Source organism: Apium graveolens, chromosome 10 (assembly GCF_009905375.1).
Source record: "Apium graveolens cultivar Ventura chromosome 10, ASM990537v1, whole genome shotgun sequence".
NCBI lineage: Eukaryota > Viridiplantae > Streptophyta > Magnoliopsida > Apiales > Apiaceae > Apium > Apium graveolens.
The window spans coordinates 128,042,975-128,067,722 of NC_133656.1; positions in this window are offsets into that span (position 1 = coordinate 128,042,975).

Here is a 24,748-nt window from a genome sequence, read left to right on the forward strand (position 1 = left end):
ATATTATGTATCAAAATTACTAACTGACTCGTTTTATATTATTACATCTGGAACTTGACCCAATATTTAAATATATTCAAAATTTGACATGAGATGTCACAAGTTCCGTTAAAACTACGAAGATATACTAAATCGACTTATTTATTAATGTTACATTTTAAAAAAAATAGGTTTTAAATATTATTCAATGATGGTGAATGTGCTCCTAAAATTCTATTTTTTTCATTCTCTTTAAAAAAATTAAACTACAACTATAAAGTAAAATTAATAATTTTCATTAACATGTTATTTGAAAAATGGTAAGACATTTGATGCTTCTTCATAAAAAAGTAGTTTATTTATTGTATTATTTAATTAAAGATATATTTATATTCAAATATTTGTGAGACAAATCCTAAATTTTATATTATTTAGTTTGATATAATTATTATAAGTAATCATATACATCAAATCCCTATTTTTTTGTGGAGTTCTGGAGTCCAAAATCTTAACTTTATATTACAATCCAATCTAATGTTTAGGTTTTATGTTTCTAATAATTTAAAAACTAAAATAATAAACTACAAGATATAAATATGGGTTATGTTGTTATATCATTAATGTTGAGCAAGTTGAATATTTATGTGGTCTACAAGTGAAAGCGTATGTTCTTCAAACTAATCATGTTCTATAAAATCATATGTTCTGCAATGTTCAACTTGTCAAATATATGAGATTTGCAAGATATTTATTAAAATAGTGATATTTGTAGAACATGATTCACATTATAATATTTTTTACAAAAAATTTTGTACAATTTTACTTGCAGAACATATATGGACTTCCGTACTCAACTAAAAATAAGGACTCTATAGAACTTAACTCATATATATATAAGAAACTTGAAAAGTTATAGAATTCAATATTTTGAAAAAAAAATATCTGAAATTAGCAATAATAAATTTACAAAAAAAATATTTAATGTTGGAAAATATTGTAAAATTATTTTGAATTATTTGAAAAAAGGTTAAAACTCTAATGTATTGTACTATTTGATTTAATCCTTATTATGCTATCTAAATAAAAAAATTAATATTAGTTGATATTTTGAAAGGATTAACAAGTTCAACTAATAGTTAAAAAAATTCATCAAACTGAAAATATTTAATTTTAGAAAAATAATATACAATATTATCAAGTTATTATAAAAAGAAATATTAGAATCATAAATGAAAGAAACTTTAAAATGATTTGAATGATGATATTAGTACAAATTTATCTTCAGATTTTTGAAAAAAACTTCTGAATATTAGTAGTTAGTCTTTACGATATATGAATTATTTTTATGTCACATCCATGATGATGCTATGTTGAGTAAAAATAAATATTGTTTGATTGTCAGTGCTACTACGACTACGACATATAAATACTTGTAATTTATTTATTAGATAATTATATTGTTTGAATAATCATGAATACATGTTTTTTTGAGTAATTTACTGAATAACAATTAGATATAAACACGACCAAGATCTCTAGCATATAAATAAATGAGACCAACATAATTTGCTCGAACATATAATAAATAATAATTTACATATATATACACACATGTCACTTTATCTTTACCAATATTAAAAGATTCAATTTTAATGGTGTATTTCAGAGTTATTGATATATATACTAGAAGAAAATAACAAAAGTCTTTTATGTTCTGAAAATAAGAATGATCAATTAAATTTAATTTTTTTTTCAATGTGTTAAATACTAAATAGATTATGTCATTTTAATTTATGAATTGACAATTATCTGACATTTTATAAAATTAACTTTGTATATTAGAGAGGATTAAAAGCTAAGTACACGACCGAGATCAACTTTTGTTATTAAATTAATACATTAGCAATGATATTAAATCAACATAAACGTTGAATTAAAAAATAATATTTTTCTTAAAAAATTAACTTATATTAATTGTAGTGTAAATTCTACTTTGTTCAATATTACGATTGCAGGTTTTGACCACTTTAATTACGCATTATTATCCTTTTAAATTATGCAAGTTAGTTGTAAATTAGTAATGACTCTAGTAATAAAATATCTCATTACTCCAGGTTTATTTAACCAAAACTCAAAATTTTACTCAACTCTGTAATATACATATATGTTAATTTTTAGTTCCTTTTTTATAAACATATTGATAATATTTGATGGATTAACTTCAATCTTATCCTTTATACTTATAGTGACTATCCTGTATTCATTTAGTAAATACAAATTACATGACAGAAACAAGAAAATTTGTATTATGATTAATGAGATATATTAAAAACGATATGAACATTATTAATATTTTACATGAAAATCATACACATTGATAGATACTCAAAATATATTTTACACGTTATACAATATTTATGAATAAGAAAATGATCAAGAATTTTACTAATATAATTGTAGGGTGTACAAAAAAAATCTAGAAAATGACCCGTATCTCGCACAGGTTGTTATGCTAGTTTATATAATATGGTAAAAGTAATTTCCTATGTATGTTATGTAATGCTTTTAATTTTACAAATTTTACAATACTATGAATCCGTTAAAATATAAAAAAATAGTGAGTGATTAGGATCAGAGAGAATAAAAATGAAGAGGAGAGAGAATTAATGGAGATTAATGAATGAGAAATGAAGGATATGAGAGAATTAATGAAGAGAGAGAAGTAGAGGATATGAAAGAAGAGATTTTAAAGCAATATAAAAATTGAGGCTAAATGAGAAATTGACATATAAGTAAATATGGCATCATCATAAAATAATAGCATGACATATTAGCAAGTATGATATCATCTATACTTAATTTTAGTATATTGTATAAATGTAATTTAAATGTTTTTAATTATTTTACAAATTTTACTTTTAAATATGTTGTGCCTAAATTTATCTTACATAAATATTTAAAAACTGAATTTTTCTATTGATTTTAAGAATATAAAGTTAATTGATGTATATTGTGTTGTAAATAATATTGTGAATGAGTCAAAAAAAGAGTGACTAATTAGGATTAGAGAGGATGAAAAATGGGAAGGAAAGAGAATTAGTGGAGATTAATGAGTGAGACTTAAGGGATGAGAGAACTAATGTAGAGAGAGAGAGGGGGGAGTAAATGATATATAAAAGAAGATTTTAAAGCAATACAAAAAAATGAGATTAAATGAGAAATTAACGCATAAGAAAATATGACATCATCATAGAATAATAGAATGACACATCAGCAGGTATGACATCAGCTGTACTCTATTTTAATATAGTGTAGATCCCTGAAGTTAGAACCGACATTTCGTACACGATACGAAAATGACACGAAAATTATGGGTTTGAGTTGACATTTTTGGTACACGAACACGAAAATACACGGATGAATTTATTGTCGGTTTTGGGTTTGCCCTTGGGTACATGTTAACGATTTTATAACTCAAATGCAAGTGCACATGTCGTAACAAGTAGTACAATTAATTCATTCCCATAGAGACTAAATTTAAAATGCTATATATATCATACACTACTTTTCTTTTAATTCAAGTCAAAAGCAAAGTTGTTGAAAGCATAAACTAATTAACATAAGATACTAAATTACACAAATAATAATTTGAGGTTAACAAAAACTAGGCCTCTATCTTCATCTTGAATTTATCAATAAAATACTCAGAGATCTCTACTTTGGTGTTCCAATTGCTAGTCTAAGGCATCTAACTAATCACAAGGATCATTTGAATCTCTAGTAATCCTAATTCTCAACTAATTACCGTATTCCTACGAAAAATTTAAGTATTAGAACAACATTAACATTTACCTTAATTTGACTACCTAGGGTGTTTAAGTATATTCCTATCTTAAAAACAAATTAACACATATGTCAATCCCAAGTTATAGTGATTAGGCCTTAATTAAGATTTTCTTTTCAAGTCAACCTAAATTACCAATTCAAGTTCAAGGTTGATTATTCCTTGAAAATCATTGTATACAAATCACTATAAACAATTATAATGAACACCATAATAGAGAAGTGAAGAATATTTTAAATAAAACCACAAGAATCCATTACAGGCCTAGAAGAAGAATTGATTCAACATCACAATGAATACATGGTGTCAAGGTTATACTGAAGAAAAGTAAGGAAGAGAAGATAAAACTCTAGATTTTGATCTTGAATGTTATCCTCTGTTCTTTCTTCCGTGCTTCTCTCTGTTTTTTGTGTGTAATTGTTCTCCACCAAGTCACGTACGTGTCTAATATTTTTCTATTTCATATATATACATATTATAACTGAATTCTATCTAATAATATTATAATTTACTTATTTATCAACAAAATAATTGAGTCTCCTTAATAGAGTAGGATTCCAAAGTTGTAAATTTGAGCTGACTACTTTTGGAACTTTTCTGGGTAAATTGGAGTATCAATTAAATTTGAGACCATACTTGAATTAAAGGTATTCTCTTAATCTTTCCAACGACACCTCATTTCAACATCCGGAGCTCCCGTAATAGCCAAAACAGTGAACACTGCGCAAGTTATCCCGAGAATCCGAATTTTGCTAGGATTAACTTTATATTTTTTGCTTTCAACTCAAATTCTTCTCTTATAAGAAAGTCCATTTTTCCTTCAATAAAACGTAAAAATTAATCAAATAACAATCTAATTTCATGCAAAATAATCTAAAAATGTATAGAAAATATGATCATAAAGATCATACATCAAATCGCCACACGTAGGCTTTTGCACATCTTTGGGCAAAGAAAGAAAATAAAATATACATTCCTAACTTATTATCACCACTTTCGTAGGTTACATGATTGTAATGAGTCTATGCAACAAGCCTTTAAACCCCTAGGCAGCCCTAGTAGAACGAGTTTTGTCTCGTGAGGGCCTAGAGTGAATGTACCCACAAAATCCATCTAGCCTTGTAAACTAATAAAGATGATATCAGAAATAAATAATTTCGTTCTACCAAGTATTTGATGCATACCAATATAACTCCACACAAACAAGATCAAAAATACTATCTCAGCTCAAGTATCAAGGTATAAATGCAATGTTTTGGTGTCAAATGTACAAGTATTCACATAATCTACCCAAAGAATGTGCAAAAGTACTCAAAAGTCCACGTCAAGTGCCAAAAAAATTGGTAATTATGTTAAGCCTACAAGAGTACACCATCAAGAAAACTTGGGATTCTTATAAGTATGAAAAGTAATACGTCACCTTTTACTCACAAGGGAAGTACGCTCAAGAATAGGTGCAGTGTATCACTCAAACCATTATATACAAAAGTATGCTTGACATTTGACATTGACCCAACTAAAACACAATATGCATAAAAAATGATAATCAAAAGGACATTTATTCGGGTTGTAATGGGGCTAGGGACAAGGTATGTCAAAAAAAGCTAAATAGGGTGAAGTGTCAAAAGCTAGTGATTCTCCATAACCACTCACACAATCTCACATATGTCTTCCCCATAATTAGACTAACATGTACAAACACTTTACTTAGCTTGAGACAACGGATCAAAACCCAAATAACAAGAAATAAAATAAAAGCTCTCACAATTTTTTTAAGGCATTTATTTTTTTTTCTTTTCATGGCCATGAAAACCGGTTCATGGCCATGAATATTTTCTAATTTTTTTCCTTGAATTTTCTTTCCTTTTTTTTTTCGAGAGCTAAAAGCAAGCATTAACATATATATAATCATAGTGATCCGATCTAAAACCCAAAAACAACACATACTAAGTACAGATCAACCTCAAAAATTTTCACACATTAAAAATATGACCACAAGTAGCACTTTTATCACACCTTATTACTCTCTCCTTACTTCACTAGCCTTTGACAAATAAGGATTAAAATTATATTAGGCCAATATAAGAAATAGGTCTAGGAATGTAATGTGGTGTGTCACTGAATAAAATGATTAAGCTCAAAGGGCCATTAATGGATCATATATGCAAGGTTTGTTAAAGTGGAATAATTATGTTCGACGTTAGTGCCTTTATCATGTTACCATTCATTACATGCCATGTATCTCAAGAAGTGTCTAAGACAAGTGCTAGAAATTCAAATGCAATGAGGACACGCAAGTAAAAGAATATAAGATGCAAAAGATATGCATATAGGCCCAAAAGCTCACTTGGTGTCAAAGGTAAAAAAATCCCATGTCACAAGAAAAATTTCTCTCTAGTGCACCTACTTGTACTCAAAGCATGAAACCAATACATCTTGCACATACTTTATGTACTTTTAATTATTTAAGCATTCAATGAGTCAATTTGCTTAAAATTACTAGTGAAAGTGTGTGCACAAGAGTATAACATTACACCTCTAAATAAAAGTATCAATAACATAAGGTCACTTGGCATACATGAATACTTTTAGCTAAACTTGTAACAAGTAATGCATCAACTATTTGATAGACAATCAAAGATATTTCCTCATATCATCTATTTCATTTTATAAGGCTAGCATTATAAATTTAATTTTTGTAAAATTTTCGAATTTTTTAAATTTGTTTTTAAAAGAACACCTCATCCGCACACTTAGATGAGGCATTGTCCTCGATGACTCTAAAAATACTTATATGACACTACGACTCCTACAAGCTAAATATCAAATACTAAAAAACAAACTATAAAAGAAACAAAAAAAATACTCCCCTTGGTGTCATGATGCTTGCCGTGGAATGTGTTGCTTAATGTGTTTCTATAGGTCCCGAAGTATGGTCCTATTTGTTACTTCCACATGCCCGTTCCCTTGGGGGTGTGCCATGGATGCTCTTTTATGCTTGATACCAAGCTCTTCAGGTATGCTTCAAAGTCTGATCCTACAAATTGTGGTCCGTTATCCGAGACCAAAACCACCGGGATCCTAAACCTCATTATGATTGAATATATGAATTTTATGCAATCTTGCTGATTAATCGCCCGCATAGCTTTGGCTTCTGCCCATTTGGTCATGTAGTCAATTTCCACTAGGACGTAGCGTAAATCTCCCTTTTCCCAGGGGAAAGGACCCATGATATCTATGCCCCAAACAACAAAGGGGACCGGGGAAAACACTGACGCTGGAAGGCTTGGGCTTTGCTTTGGCACATTGCTGAACTTTTGACATTTGTCGCACTTCTTCACATATGCTGTAATAACCCCAAAATTTTTGAACTTCTAATAATCCTTATGAATAGTGTTTTGTTGATTATGCTGAATAAGAAAACTTTCCATGCCACACTATGTAGGGGTTCTTCTATTGTTATTCTGAGATCTTATTAGTACTTTATATGGGATATAAGTGTATGTAAAGATCGTCAGAATCCGAATTCGAACACTTTGATTTTTCCCGAAAATCCACCAGATACCGAAAGAATTGGGTATAAGGGAACAGGATAAAAAGGATTTAAATTCAAGGATTATAAGAGAGGATCATAAAAGGAATATAATGTATTGAGAAAGGTTAAGGGAACCCAAGTAATGAGATCCCGGGTATGATCCCTCAAACGATAAACGAGAACGAAAGTTAAGCGAACCGTATAACAGATTAGCGGTCATTAGCCAAGTAATTAGAAGCTAATCAAAGAGGTTAGTGAGGATGATGTCATCAAACCAATAAGAAGAGGACAAGCATGGGAAAATGACATAAGATTGATGACCTAAGCATGACCAAAAAGGAAGGAAGTGTGGTTGATTATTAACTATACAATTTTACATGGTTAAAAGGATAATTAAACAAAACAAAAACCTAGCAACCAAGCAAAACAAATCACAAACACAAAAACACATCTTGACTTCATTTCAAGCAACAAAGCTCTCGGTTTTTCTTCTTTTTCAAAGAGGAAAATTTCAAAATCCAAGATCCAACCATTGTTAAATTGTAAGGTAATTATCCAAGGTTCCTTATGATTAGTTATGGCTATCCTAGGAGTTTAAGCTCCAAATTCCTTCACAATATCTTTCAATAAATCATTTAAGAAGAGAGTGAATAGTGTTTTCAAGAAATTTAAATTGTTTGATCTTGTGTTTTTGGTTAGATTAAGCTTTGGTAAGGACTTTCAAGGGTAATTCCAAGCTCCTTAGTTACTCTCACTCATAAAGGAAGGTATAATCTCTTAACCTAGCATTGTTATTTAATATTAAGAGCTTATTATGAGTAGGATAGTTCATGAGAAGCATGGTAATTGAATATGTAGAGATTAGTTGGTTTTGTGATGTTTTTGGAGTTGTAAATCTTGGTTATTAGTTAATGAACTTAAGAATAGTTTTAGTTCATGTTTGAGATTAATATAAATTGGAAAACTCGAGGTGTTGGGGCTGTTGTAGTGATGTATGGATGGAGTTTGGTTGAATGGTTGAATTGTGGTTGGTTTGTGGTTGATTTGGAGTAGAATAAAAATTGGTAATCACGTAAACATAGCCGTCGTAATGTCCGATTTACTTTAAACTGTTTTTGTTCTTAACATCAGGACCTGATAACTCATTGTTAGGTTTTGACCACGGCCATGATTAGATAGTTCATGTTACGAGCTTCATTTTGATATGTGGTTCGTTTGAATCCGATGTACGGTTTAGGAGAAACGACTGTTTTAAGTAACGGCATTTCGCGAACGAACCATTACCCCTCGCCTTACTTTGAAACATTGGTTAAAGACCTTAAATGACTAATTGGAGTATGAAACATTTATGTAAAGTGTATTAGGCATTTGTTAAGGCACTCGCGAAAGAATCGCCTTAAAACTCTTAATGGTTAATTTATTAAAAAATGGTGGAGCCGAGGGTACTCGAGCGACTTAAGAGAATTGTTGAGCGCAAAGCGAGCTTTAGAGTCTAATTGGTTAAAGTATAGATTCATAAGCGACTTTGGTTTAATTCCAACTTATATGTGGTTTATAGGTTACCAGAATCATCCCAGGACTTTTACCACCCCCAGTCGCTCAGGCAAGTTTTCTACCCGTTATACTGTTGTTGTGATGTATACATATGTATATGCATTATCTTGTGATAGATGCATGATGGTTAATTAGCAAATCTTGCGATATATTGGAGCATGTGATATGGTATATATGCATGTCTGTTTCGTAATCTTGATATATATCTGTTGATTCAAATGCTTATTAGTTGCATAATACCTATGCTAGAGATAAGGAGTAATAAGCATATACCCTTAGTATAGGGGACCCAAAGGTGAACATTTTCTAAAACCGGGAGTCGATGTTCCCGAGTATATTATATATATTTATATATATATATAAATATAGTTTTCAAAACTATGAATCGAATAAGGTTTATTCGATAACTTTATTTTATTAATGAATATTATTTTGAATATTCATTCGAGGACATATGACTCCGTTTATTTTATTAATGAATATTATTTTGAATATTCATTCGAGGACATATGACTCCATTTATTTTATTAATGAATATTATTATTTGAATATTCATTCGAGAACTTATGACTCCGATTATTTACTAATTATTATTCTTTATTTTATCAAAGAATAATGTGTCGATAATCAAACTCACTTTTGATTATTCAAATAAAGATAGTACTTTCGTATAAGTATATCTTTGGTTATTTAATATTCATTTCAAATATAAGTTTTAAAACTTCTACTTCAATTATTTTTATAAAGATTATTCTTTATGGGAATATTATTTAAATAATAATTTTCAGATATTTTCTAATATATTGGGACTGATTTATTTTATTAAATCAGCATCACTCCAAACATTCTTAAAAATGTTTTCGACTCTTCAAAATGATTTTAAGGTTAGGACGGATCCCAAAACTCATTTTTATATTTAAGATCCTCCTTTCGAAGGGGATTTAAATACTCGCTCAAAACCTGAGAGATCCGGCTCTTTGGTGTATTTTATATTCGCAACAAGGTTGCTATTTTGATAAAAGAGTTTTTGATTAATTACCCAACACTCGGGAAATAGAATTCTTGGAATAAGTTAATCCATTAACAGGCATCGCCTGGGAAATATCGGTGAGTTTTCCTTTCCAACTAGATATAACTTCTTGGTGGAGCCGTATCAACAAGTTTCTACTTAGGGAAAGTGGGGACGAGCTTTACGTTTCAGAGTCATGGATTTCATCTGAACTAGGAGTGGCGTAAGTGGTCGAGTGGCACCGACCCAGCCTTATTATATTGGCCCAATTGTCCTGGAAGTTCCGCTAAGACGGTCCATTCCTTACGAGTCCAGTGTTCGGTTGACAAGTAAATCTGACAGGTTCTCCTCTACATGTAGAAAATGGTGGGGTTGCACTACTGCGACTGATCATCGTGAGTGGTCTTCCTGGCACGACAAACTCCCGTAATGAGTTCATCATCCAGTTGGATATTTCTGCAACACTACCCAGAGCACTTCGATAGAAAGGCTACGGCTGGGCGATTGTTGAGTGTTGGCAGGGTCGAGTTTTCAAAATGATGTTTCCATCAAATGAAGTATCTCGTAATTTCGTTTCTTTTGAATGATATTTCAAAGATTGATTCTATACAAGTTATGCCTTGTAGTCTCAGCTATGTGATGAACTTTTGAAACTAATTATAACTTGAACGGTGGTAGTTCAAGTAGTATTCGAAAAAGATATAAGTATATTGGAGTATCTTGTAACTTCATTTTTTAAACTTATATCTAGTAAATGATTACCTTGTGCATGTCAAAGATTTTCAGAAAAACGTTGAGACAAGGTTAGATATATGAGATCACCTTGCAACGATATTTTTATACAGTTATAAACTGGAACTCTGTGGATGTTATACATGTCAGAGGATTTTAAATATTATGAAAAGTATATATATATATGTATATATATATATATTGAATATTTTGCGACTTGGTCGTGTTAAGATATCAGTTTGGTTCATTTCTTTTGACCAAGACTTTCATGAGTACTATGATAATGCTCATAAATTGTTAATCATTATACATATTATTTTGGTGGTCTTGTTGCTCACCCTTGCTTTCTTCTTTCATCACATAACAACAGATAGAAAAGATGAACAAGACCAAGCTTCCAATTCGCAAGCGGTTAGAAAACGTTCCGCAGTTTTCTGGAAGCGTTGATGCCGCCGTAGCTGAGGTAGGAGCTACCAATAGGCTAGGTTTTCAACTATTGATGAACCAGACTTATGTATAATATGAATTGTAATAATGGAAAGGAATATGTAAATTATTTAGAAACCCTTTTAAGGTGTAATGGTTTATAATTGTGGAATAAAATGACTTGTGTTATTTTTGGTATTCATCTCTGAGACTATAACTTGTGGTGTGTGTGTGTGTGTATTGTGGGGTCACAGTACTCAGTAGTTGGTTGACTGTTAAGATTAAGTATTGATAAGGGAAATGGAACTCGTGACAATCCGAATCCCCGACCCCGGATTTGGTGGTGTTACAGAAATGGTATCAGAGCTAAGCGTTATAAACCTCAGAGATGATGTGACGTTAAGATAATAAGTTCACTAAGATAATAAGAACTCTTGCCAAGTTCATAGTTGGGCTACCTAACGTAGTACTGACAGTTAAAACCCTTACGGGAACCCTTATAAATATTATGATAGTAACATAGTTCATTCTCGTATAGGGCAGCGGGGCACCGAACCCTGAGGTTCAGGAGCATCAGCATGAGGATGTTTTATTACATATTGGAGATCAAATTGTGAATCCAATAGAGTACCCTAATGAGGGACATGATGAGATTCATATTGAGAATGTTGCGGTTGAGGATGTTATCCCAGAAGGGATTGTTGCTGAGGAGGATCTCGTGGAGGATCCTGACGAGAATGAAGAGAGGACCGCTGAGGAATTAATGACCATAGTCAGGGCGACTACCAGAGCAAGAATGGTCGCGAGGGTGGCTCTAGAGGATGAAGAGTTACCAAGGGCACAAAGGTTAATGAGGGCAGGAGGAGTGGGGCCTTTTACGGCACCAATTACACCAGTATCAGACCCTCTTCCAGAGGTTCCTATAGACACCCATGAGGTTCCACCAATTCTTGTTCCCTCCCCTGTACAGAGCCCAACACCTACTGAGGAAAGGCCACCTTTATCTCCTGCACCATTGTCACCTGATACCGTGCTTGGTTATCCATTTGGATCCCCTGGGCCTGCACCACCTGCACCCCATAGACTGCTAGATGCTACCACTCAGGCTTCTCTTATCGCCGATTATTATATGACTTTGGGTGGCCTGTCTGAGGCCCGTAATGTTAGGAGTGATCTGTTGGATCGACTTACTGCACCGAGGATTGAGGGAGGGGTACTTCCGGCAGGATTAGCTTATAGCATGGAAAGGATTGAGGCTACCACCCGTATTACAGCTAGAGGCCATCTTGAGGGTCAGATTGATCCAGCTCTACTTGCAACTATCTTAGACCTCATCACCGCTTTAATGGAGCAGGTTAGGGATGTCGTGCGTGCCCGCATTTCTTGATCCATAATAGTGTGCAGAGTCTGAGCAATCTGACAAGAATTTTATACAGCACCGCTTTTGGAGGATTAGCCAAAGTTATGAATGATTAGTTTTTAATGACTAGATGATTATCTATGGTAGTACTTTTGGGATAGAAGCGATCAGATCAAATGATGTAATTCTCTTTAATGTGTTTAGTTGTTGTACCCTCGAACAAATGGTTAAGTATATATTCGTTAATTTCAGTTCAGATCAGTTTGTTTGTGATAAGTTCATATTGTTAATTGCGCTGTTAACACTTAAGAGAGTGTCATGAAGTTTATAGAACTTGAGAATTCATAATTTGCAATCATGCAAGGACTGAACGAGGGAAAGATTTAAGCAAAGTAAGTAACACAAATATCCAGAGATTCTAAAAAAAAATTCCAAGCATCATGCCCCCACGAGGAATAAGATTAGGGGTAAACCTTGAATGTGATAATCAGGGAGGTCGTAATTAAGATATAAGGAACCCAGAATATAATGAAGTGGAAAATGAGGATTTTAAATTAAAAGATGACCCCAATTATGGGGAGTAGGAAGAAATATTTAGACTGAGAAAACAGAAGTCGGTCAAGATATGAAGAACCAGGATGGTACTCCTATTGGGAAATCCATGGACCTGCCTAAAACAAAACTTATACTTTTACCCCTAACCACCACCTTGAAGAAACAATGTGGCGTGAAATTCTTTCAGGACCTTTAAGTCGCTAAGCTCTCAGAGTTCCAAGGGAATAGCTGACCCAGCCGAGGCAAGAGCCTGGCTAAAGGAAATACAGGAATCATTTGAGATTCTAAATGATTTACGAATCACAAAAGACTGTTTTGTCACTGACCCTCCTAAGAGAGAGACCGCCCACTGGTGAAAGACCAAGAAAGGCACGGAGCAAGAGGTTATGATAAACTGATTAAAGTTCAGTCAAAATTTGTTTGAGAAAGTAAATTCGAAGGTTATGGAGATAGTGTAAAAGCTTTAAGAGCCAGAACAAGGCGGATGAATATGATGAATTATGAATCTAAGATTGTAAAAGTTGTCAAGATTCGTCTGGAGGACAAGAATCCCAGAACGACATGATGTTTGAAGTCAATGATTAGTGGGTACGTGAAATGATTGTAAGAGAAAGGAAAATAAAAAGAAACTGAAGTGGAAAGGAGCATAAAGGCAATAGAGTTTGAGGAATGATAAGGGAGTCGGGTATGAGGAATCCCTAAAGACTCGTAGTAATAGAAATAGAAAAGTATATGATCGTCAGGATGAGGATGATTCACCATGAGTTAAAGTTGATGGTTGAAGGCATAAGAGATATATATGTTGTACCCCCTTCAATCTGGAAGGATTCGGGGAAACCTTGAGATAGTTCGAAGGATAAATAATGAGACGCGGATAGACTGAGGAGACAAGAAAGTAAGAAATTAGGAAAATTGGATGAAGGAAGTGACCTTCAAGAATGTGAAGTGTAAGACCCGTGGCATGATACCCAGAAAGGGAGACGCCAGGTATGAGAGATATCCCAATATTGAGATGACTGTTGAGATAAACAACAAGAGTAATTAAGGAATTATTAAGAAGAAGTTCACGTTGAACACGACCAATATCTTCCAGAACATCCTTGTTATCGTTACCAAATTAGGCATATACTATCGAGGTGGGAATGATTGAATAAGACACCCGTATCAGGGATATATGACTTGATTTATCCATGGAAGGATGCATGTACCTTTTTAAAGGTGGAATTAAGGATAGAACATCGGTAACTTAAAATGAATCCCAGGGGAATGCATAAAGGTTGGCATTTCACCCTTAATAGGGACATTATGAGTTGGGTAGTATGGAACGAAGGATTAAGGTAACAACAACCTTTAAAGATCAGTAGAGAAATTTTTCTGAAGTACATAGGCAATGGTTCTAGTATTAGTAAATGGTATTTTGATATGCCCAGTATCTAGGGAATACAAGAGGAATGATTCAAGGATAACCTTAGAAGTTTTACAAGGAGAATGGTAATATTCAAAGTTCTCAAGAATAGAAATTTTGATTAAGGAATTGTGACGTAATTATAATAATGCCAAGTGGGGCACATGTTAAACCATGAGAAAGTATAGATTGAACCCAACGAAGGTCAAGAATGGTGAAAACAAGAAGGACCCAAGATAAGAGACGTCCTAAGTATGATCGAGAGTCAGTCGTGACAATGATTAACCTCTAAAGACTGAGGCAATAACTTATGGAAAAATGGTGGTATTTTTTTTTACTCGTCAGATTTTAAGGAAAACATCTTCACACAAGCAGTGATTGGAAATGAGGTAGAAAATTTAGTTGGAGATCGTTCAAACGACATTGATTGTAAGGAAATTTTACTATCAGGAAAGGCCAAAGAGGTGGCCGACACTTTAAGTGTAAGAGAGCAATTATAGGCGCTCGTGCCAGAGGAATACAGTGATGATGGTTGAAGTCGTAAAGGTTGTATTATGGTTTGGAAGATTGATATTCCTTCTGATGACTGTGCAATACCCAGCCGTAATAGTAGTTGGTAAATGTTTAATTCGTGTAATCGCCATGAGCGGGCTATCTATCTTAGAAGGTCCTATCTTGAGAATAATCCAGGACCATGTTTCAAAAAGGACTAAATGAACCTTTGAGTTAAGTCTTCTATTGAAGGCATATGATTAAGAATGGTATTAACCTGCTATCGTTACTTTGATTGAAACTCTTCTGTAATTTTATCTGCTTGATGTCATGAAAGTACGTCAGGATCTGGAGTGTTCTTCATGAATTATGAATGGGGATTATGTTAACTCCTTAGAAGAATTTGATACGACAGGTATGGACTCCGTATGGTTAGCTATTAAGATTCCAAGGAAAACGAATGACTACCGTAGGTCCGTGGTGGACTATAGTAATGCATCAACGATTCTTTGAATAATGAGCCGATTACAACCGCGAGAGTTGTATGGTAATGAATGTTGAGATTGAGTACCACTAATCGGGTTGTGGTGATGTATAAGTTATCATTGATAGACTAATTAAGTCGATTATCTACCTATTGAATACTTATTCCTTCTTATCAATAGAGAGTCGTATTACTATACGAGGAAGGTTGCAGTGCAAGCATAGTATTCTAGTAACGATGATGTCTAGAATGAGATCCCAGATTCGATTTTCGATGTCGAGGGAGTTTCAAAGGTGATTGTGTATAAGCTCGAGGAAGAGCATGGGTCCATAGAATGATGGACGGAATAGCAAAAATATTTAGGCATGTGAAATACGATGCTATAATACTTGATGTTGATATATATATGTATATGTTTTATTCTCCTATGATAAACCTCTATAGTTCAGGGGTAGATTCCAAGCCAGATATTTTGTGGCAGTATATTTTATATATATACAATTCTCTTCAATTCGTTCTTTTCTCTCCTTTTCATTTCATATAAGCTGAGAAGAACAACCCTTCCAGAAGGGGAGGTATTGCCGAATGACTATCTATCTGTGTGATAGAAGCCTAGTAGGATACCACATGTTGTTTAATTGCTTGTCAAGTACTAAAGGCTGGCCACCTTCTGTACTAACTATGCAATAGAACAAGTGTTCATGATCATAGTGATCTCTCAATAAATTCCTTTACTTCTATATAATGGATCAAGCTTTCGAAGATAGAAGCAGCTAGAAAGGAGTAGTATCAGTGCGGTGGTATTCTGATTCCAACACATTCGTGATGCTAAGGTTGACGTGGTTATTAAAAGGTTATAGAACGCTAACGAGCAAAAGTGTAACCAGTATAGTATTATGTACGGAAGATAGTAATGACTACGAACTGGAAAAGAATGGGTAGTGAGAAGCAAAAGCTATAATGCTAGAAGCTATGATGAGAGCCGGTGCAATAGACTTGAAAGAATTTGGAATGACCACTTAACGCGGATTAAGTTATCTTATGATAATCGATCGTATGTCAGTATCGAGGTATCGCCTTATGAGATCCTTGAGGGAAAACAATGTCGATCTCCCTTATGATAGGATGAAGTTGTAAAGCACAAGATGCTCAGACCCACAGTAGTTCAAAAGACCAAGGATATAATAGATCTAATCAGAGGACGGCTAGTAGTAGCCCAAGGTGGACATAAAAAATATGTTGATTTGACACGAAAGGACAAGGAATAAGAAATAGGGGACCTAGTAATGTTAAAGGTATCCCTTGGAAAGGATGGATGAGGTTCGGAAAGAAAGAAAAGCTAAGCCCACGAATTGTTGGACCCTTTGAGGTATTAAGACGTATTGGGAAATTAGCATATGAGCTAGCTCTACCCCCGAACCTGTAGCAAATTCATAACGTGTTCCACGTATCAATATTAAGGAAGTATAATTCGGATGCCAGACAAATAAGGGCATATGAGCGCATAGACATGCAACCAGACGTAACCTATATGGAGCAACCGGGAAAGGTTATAGATTAAAAGGGAACAAGTGCTTGGGAGAAGGGCTATCAAACTAGTCAGAGTTTGATAGTAGAACCACAATGTGGGAAGATTGACTTGAGAGTTAGATAGTGCAATGCTAAGAAAGTATCCCTATTCATTTTTTTTCCTGATTCCGGGACGGAATCCTTTTAAGGAGGGGAGACTGTAATAACCCCAAAATTTTTGAACTTGTAATAACCCTTATGAATAGTGTTTTGCTGATTATGCTGAATAAGAAAACTTTCCATGCCACAATATGTAGGGGTTCTTCTATTGTTATTCTGAGATCTTATTAGTACTTTATATGGGATATAAGTGTATGTAAAGATCGTCAAAATCCAAATTCGAACACTTTGATTTTTCCCGAAAATCTACCAGATACCGAAAGAATTGGGTATAAGGGAACAGGATAAAAAGGATTTAAATTCAAAGATTATAAGAGAGGATCATAAAAGGAATATAATGTATTGAGAAAGGTTAAGGGAACCCAAGTAATGAGATCCCGGGTATGATCCCTCAAACGATAAACGAGAACGAAAGTTAAGCGAACCGTATAACAGATCAGCGGTCATTAGCCAAGTAATTAGAAGCTAATAAAAGAGGTTAGTGAGGATGATGTCATCAAACCAATAAGAAGAGGACAAGCATGGGAAGATGACATAAGATTGATGACCTAAGCATGACCAAAAAGGAAGGAAGTGTGGTTGATTATTAACCACACAATTTTACATGGTTAAAAGGGTAATTAAACAAAAAAAAACCTAGAAACCAAGCAAAACAAATCACAAACACAAAAACACATCTTGACTTCATTTTAAGCAACAAAGCTCTCGGCTTTTCTTTTTTTTCAAAGAGGAAAATTTCAAAATCCAAGATCCAACCATTGTTAAATTACAAGGTAATTATCCAAGGTTCCTTATGATTAGTTATGGCTATCCTAGGAGTTTAAGCTCCAAATTCCTTCACGATCTCTTTCAATAAATCATTTAAGAAGAGAGTGAATAGTGTTTTCTAGAAATTTAATTGTTTGATCTTGTGTTTTTGGTTAGATTAACCTTTGGTAAGGACTTTCAAGGGTGATTCCAAGCTCCTTAGTTACTCTCACTCACCAAGGAAGGTATAATCTCTTAACCTAGCATTGTTATTGAATATTAAGAGCTTATTATGAGTAGGATAGTTCATGAGAAACATGGTGATTGAATATGTAGAGATTACTTGGTTTTGTGATGTTTTTGGACTTGTAAATCTTGGTTATTAGTTAATGAACTTAAGAATAGTTTTAGTTCATGTTTGAGATTAATATAAATTGGAAAACTTGAGGTGTTGGGGCTGTTGTAGTGATGTATGGATGGATTTTGGTTGTATGGTTGAATTGTGGTTGGTTTGTGGTTGATTTGGAGTAGAATAAAAATTGGTAATCGCGTAAACATAGCTGTCGTAATGTCCGATTTACTTTAGACTGTTTTTGTTCTTAACATCAGGACCCGAGAACTCAGTGTTAGGTTTTTACCACTGTCATGATTAGATAGTTCATGTTACGAGCTTCGTTTTGATATATGGTTCGTTTGAATCCGATGTACGGTTTAGGAGAAACGACCGTTTTAAGTAACGGCATTTCGCGAACGAACCATTACCCCTCGCCTTACTTTGAAATATTGGTTAAAGACCTTAAATGACTAATTGGAGTATGAAACATTTATGTAAAGTGTATTAGGCAGTTGGTAAGGCACTCGCGAAAGAATCGCCTTAAAACTCTTAATGGTTAATTTATTAAAAAATGGTGGAGCCGAGGGTACTCGAGCGACTTAAGAGAATTGTTGAGCGCAAAGCGAGCGTTAGAGTCTAATTGGTTAAAGTATAGATTCATAAGCGACTTTGGTTTAATTCCAACTTATATGTGGTTTATAGGTTACCAGACTCATCCCAGGACTTTTACCACCCCCAGTCGCTCAGGCAAGTTTTCTACCCGTTATACTGTTGTTGTGATGTATACATATGTATATGCATTATCTTGTGATAGATGCATGATGGTTAATTAGCAAATCTTGCGATATATTGGAGCATGTGATATGGTATATATGCATGTCTGTTTCGTAATCTTGATATATATCTGTTGATTCAAATGCTTATTAGTTGCATAATACCTATGCTAGAGATAAGCAGTAATTTGCATATACCCTTAGTATAGGTGACCCAAAGGTGAACATTTTCTAAAACCGGGAGTCGATGTTCCCGAGTATATTATATATATTTATATATATATAGATATAGTTTTCAAAACTATGAATCGAATAAGGTTTATTCGATAACTTTATTTTATTAATGAATATTATTTTGAATATTTATTCGAGGACATATGACTCCGTTTATTTTATTAATGAATATTATTTTGAATATTGATTCGAGGACATATGACTCCGTTTATTTTATTAATGAATATTATTATTTGAATATTCATTCGAGAACTTATGACTCCGATTATTTACTAATTATTATTCTTTATTTTATTAAAGAATAATGTGTCGATAATCAAACTCACTTTTGATTATTCAAATAAAGATAGTACTTTCGTATAAGTATATCTTTGGTTATTTAATATTCATTTCAAATATAAGTTTTAAAACTTCTACTTCAATTATTTTTATAAAGATTATTCTTTATGGGAATATTATTTAAATAATAATATTCAGATATTTTCTAATATATTGGGACTGATTTATTTTATTAAATCAGCATCACTCCAAACATTCTTAAAAATGTTTTCGAGTCTTCAAAATGATTTTAAAGGTTAGGGCGGATCCCAAAACTCATTTTTATATTTAAGATCCTCCTTTCGAAGGGGATTTAAATACTCGCTCAAAACCTGAGAGATCCGGCTCTGTGGTGTATTTTATATTCACAACAAGGTTGCTATTTTGATAAAAGAGTTTTTGATTACTTACCCAACACTCGGGAAGTAAAATTCTTGGAATAAGTTAATCCATTAACAGGCATCGCCTGGGAAATATCGGTGAGTTTTCCTTTCCAACTAGATACAACTTCTTGGTGGAGCCGTATCAACAAGTTTCTACTTGGGGAAAGTGGGGACGAGCTTTACGTTTCAGAGTCATGAATTTTATCTGAATTAGGAGTGGCGTAAGTGGTCGAGTGGCGTCGGCCCAGCCTTATTATATTGGCCCAATTGGCCTAGAAGTTCCGCTAAGACGGTCCATTCCTTAGGAGTCCAGTGTTCGGTTGACAAGTAAATCCGACAGGTTCTCCTCTACATGTAGAAAATGGTGGGGTTGCACTACTGCGACTGATCATCGTGAGTGGTCTTCCTGACGCGGCAAACTCCCGTAATGAGTTCATCATCCAGTTGGATATTTCTGCAACACTACCCAGAGCACTTCGATAGAAAGGCTACGGCTGGGCGATTGTTGAGTGTTGGCAGGGTCGAGTTTTCAAAATGATGTTTCCATCAAATGAAGTATCTCGTAACTTCGTTTCTTTTGAATGATATTTCAAAGATTGATTCTATACAAGTTATGCCTTGTTGTCTCATCTATGTGATGAACTTTTGAAACTAATTATAACTTGAACGGTGGTAGTTCAAGTAGTATTCAGAAAAGATATAAGTATATTGGAGTATCTTGTAACTTCATCTTTTAAACTTATATCTAGTAAATGATTACCTTGTGCATGTCAAAGATTTTCAGAAAAACGTTGAGACAAGGTTAGATATATGAGATCACCTTGCAACGATATTTTTATACAGTTATAAACTGGAACTCTGTGGATGTTATACATGTCATAGGATTTCAAATATTGTGAAAAGTATATATATATATATATATGTATATATATATACTGAATATTTTGCGACTTGGTCGCGTTAAGATATCAGCTTGGTTCATTTCTTTTGACCAAGACTTTCATGAGTACTATGAGAATGCTCATATATTGTTAATCATTATACATATTATTTTGGTGGGCTTGTTGCTCACCCTTGCTTTCTTCTTTCATCACACAACAACAGATAGAAAAGATGAACAAGACCAAGCTTCTAATTCGCAAGCGGTTAGAAAATGTTCCGCAGTTTTCTGGAAGCGTTGATGCCGCTGTAGCTGAGGTAGGAGCTACCAATAGGCTAGGTTTTCAACTATTGATGAACCAGACTTATGTATAATATGAATTGTAATAATGGCAAGGAATATGTAAATTATTCAGAAACCCTTTTAAGGTGTAACGGTTTATAATTGTGGAATAAAATGACTTTTGTTATTTTTGGTATTCATCTCTGAGACTATAACTTGTGGTGTGTGTGTGTGTATATTGTGGGGTCACAGTACTCAGTAGTTGGTTGACTGTTAAGATTAAGTTTTGATAAGGGAAATGGAACTCGTGACAACCCGAATCCCCGACCCTGGATTTGGGGGTGTTACATATGCCACTGCATCTGCGTGGATTTTTGGATAATAATATCCTTGTCCGATGACTTTGTAGGCTAGGGCTTTAGCCGCTAAGTGATCCCCATAAATTTCTTCATGGACTTCCCGGAGAGAATAATCGGCTTCATCCGGATCAACACATTTGAGAGTTGGTGCTGAAAAGGTTCGTCCATATAGTTGATTATCTTCAAGAAAGAAATAAGCAGCTTTATGTTGGAAGTAACGTGCCTTATTTTAATCTTCTGGTAGGGTCCCCTATTTCAAGTAGGCTATGTAGAGAGTCATCCAGTTATCCGGGATGCTGATGCATAAGATTTCGGCCCATTCTGTGTTTGGTGCCCGGAGCTCTTCAAAATAGACCGAAGTATTTTGTACGAGCTTGGAGAGCTCATCTGCTTTGGAATTTTCCTCTCTGTTTATCTGTAGGATTGTTGTATCCGGTATGGTTTCCAGTATACCTCTCACCATTGATTGGTATTGTGCTAGCTTTGGGACTTTTGCAAAATATGTTAGTGTTTGTGCCCTAGAGACAACACTATTATGTTTATATTATGAAACATTTGGATTATTAATTCTGATATATGGATTATTGTTTAGTAATTTATTATATCTTTATTTTCTGTGATAAGATGTTAGATTAATATGATATGTAATTTTATATCTCTAAGTACGTGACTTAGAAATGAGATTATGAGAATAGTATCGATATTCCTAAAGATCCCTAGTCGAGTATTATTATTAAGGGACAATAATAATGTATTAAGACTAATGTGAATGTTGATTGATGATCACATCTCATTGATCATAGGTATAGTGATACTAAAGTCAAAACACAGGCAAATGTATTATATACATGGTGCTGGAAGACCCAATGTGAGATTCTATATGTCTGTTGAGTCATAAGTAATTCTCACAGTGATAATGATGTATTGGCCCTTAGACTTGAAATCATTATATTTCTATATGAGAATTAATATACTTTGGTTGCATTAAAAGTTACCTTTGACCGGGTGATGATAAAAGTGTATATTGGGTATATTATGAATCATATGAGAAATATGAATGATCTAGAAAGGATTTAACCCTCCTATTTTAGTAGTGATATTATTGGCCTCTTGTTTGAGTTAGACTATGAAATGCATGGCCATGCTCAAATGTTGATTTGATGTTATAGTCTACTCATCGATCAAGGAAACCTGGATTAAATTATAAAGAGGATGACACATAACATGCCTTGAGTTTAATCTATAATATATGGTTAAAAGGATTATAGTATATTGTACATTATACACAAAAGGTTTAATCGATCACCGATTTAATTATTATTACTTGGGTAACAATGATGTATTACTAGATGCCGCTCATTGTATATGATTTTAAATTAGATTTAAAATTGTTGCCAACGTAATAATAACCTAAAGGGTCGCACAAAGAATGATTGGAGGATTATTTAATTTAAATTCAGATTTAAATTAAATATAAGTAATTCGAATTATTTGTTATTAATTAAGTGTGACTTAATTAATTAAATAAATAGGAAATTCGAATTTAATATTAAATCTGAAATTAAGTTATTGGATGATTAAGTGAGACTTAATAATACAATAATTAGAATTTCGAATTTAATAATAATAATAACTCTAAAATTAAGTTTAGGGTTTGAGGCCCATTAACTCTTGCCTATATAATATCTTTTTCTAATAGAATTAGGGTTACACGTTTTATTTGATAAAACATAAACCCTAGCAGCTTGAAGAGAGATAGAGAGAGCAAGAAGGCGGCCTCAAGAACGTGCTAGTACACACCCATCCTCCAGGCGGTCATTCGTGTGGATACCTTCAAGGCGTAGATCGTTCCAGCGACGGGCTACGTGGTGATCATTCAAGACCTCCATCTTTCCATTAACGTAAAGCTTCTTAAGGTAAACATACTGAACTACGAATTAAATATTATTTTTTGCATGGATCCTGCGGAGGGTTTCGATTTTTTAAGAATTAAATTTACGTTTTCGTTGCGTTTATCTGCTAAAAAACCCTTCAATGGCATCAGAGCTACTTGCGAAAAGTTTTTTAATTCGTTTATGTGTTTAACCGTTTTCGATATATGAGCATGTACGTGATTCGCCATGATTTGATGTTGATATAATATGCTTGTATATGTATGGTTTTGAATATATGATATTCATGTGAGTTGTATAATCATAAGATGATTATGTAATCTGTATATATACTGATATATACATGATTTATGTTTGTTTTAATTATGAGAATCATATTAGATACAGATTCTAAATTGGATGCTGCAGATTTGCTGAAATCTGGGTCTGCTGTCCGATTTACGCAAACGAATACCATATTCGATAGGTAAACGAGCGTCTGAACAAAACTGATAGCTAAAACTATCAACAACTCGTCTGTAAGGCGTTTGACGTCGTTTACTACTCATAAACAGTGATTCTTGTTTTTATGATTTGATTCTGATTTTCGTCATATTTTTTTTATGATTAGATCATGGATAATATGATATGTTAAGATCAGATTATGTGTTTTAACATGCTTTTATGTGTTGTATAAGCATGGTGGATGGTTATGGCCTTTCAATCTTAGTGTAATGGTTTTGGTTTTGGTTTTAAATACGACTTGCATGTCGTCAATCTTTGTAATCATAAATATCGAATGTAACTCGAGTTATTCTTGTAAGTTCATTAGATTAGTTTTACTTTCAATCATGTAATGTAATTGAAGACTCAAGAAGGCTATCCAATGGAGGTGATTCAAAGAAGAAGACAAGGCATACAAGAAGTCTAAACAAAGAAGAAGACTTATGTAATAAGTAGTTGTATTTATTTCCATCACCACATTTGATTGACCTTGATCTTTATCATGAGCTTGATAAAGATCACATAGGATGGGGCCATAACCAAACATATTTACTTTATTGCACTTTACATATTGATGTATGAATGTATGTATAGAATAGTTAATGATGCATGCTTTAATTAGATTAATCATACATGAATGTATGTATTAGATACGTCACCCATGCCATGCCTAAACAAGATAAAATCTGTAACGACTCAAGATTTTAAAATTTACAAACGATTATGAGATTCTCGTGTCTATGAAACACGGAATGAAATATGAATCTTCTTTATTTCCGACATGGGCGATTTTATCAATAACGGGTTCATAGAACTTGTAAGGCTGTGGGTTTTAAGCGAGACCGATGTGACTCCTCCACTACCTGGAAATCAAACCATTGACAAGTACTGATTTGAAGTATTTTATTCAAGGAAAAATTGGGAATCTCTTTATGATGGGATTATTATCGTTATAATACTAACAAAACCCTAATATTTATATTAAGTTATTTAGATGCC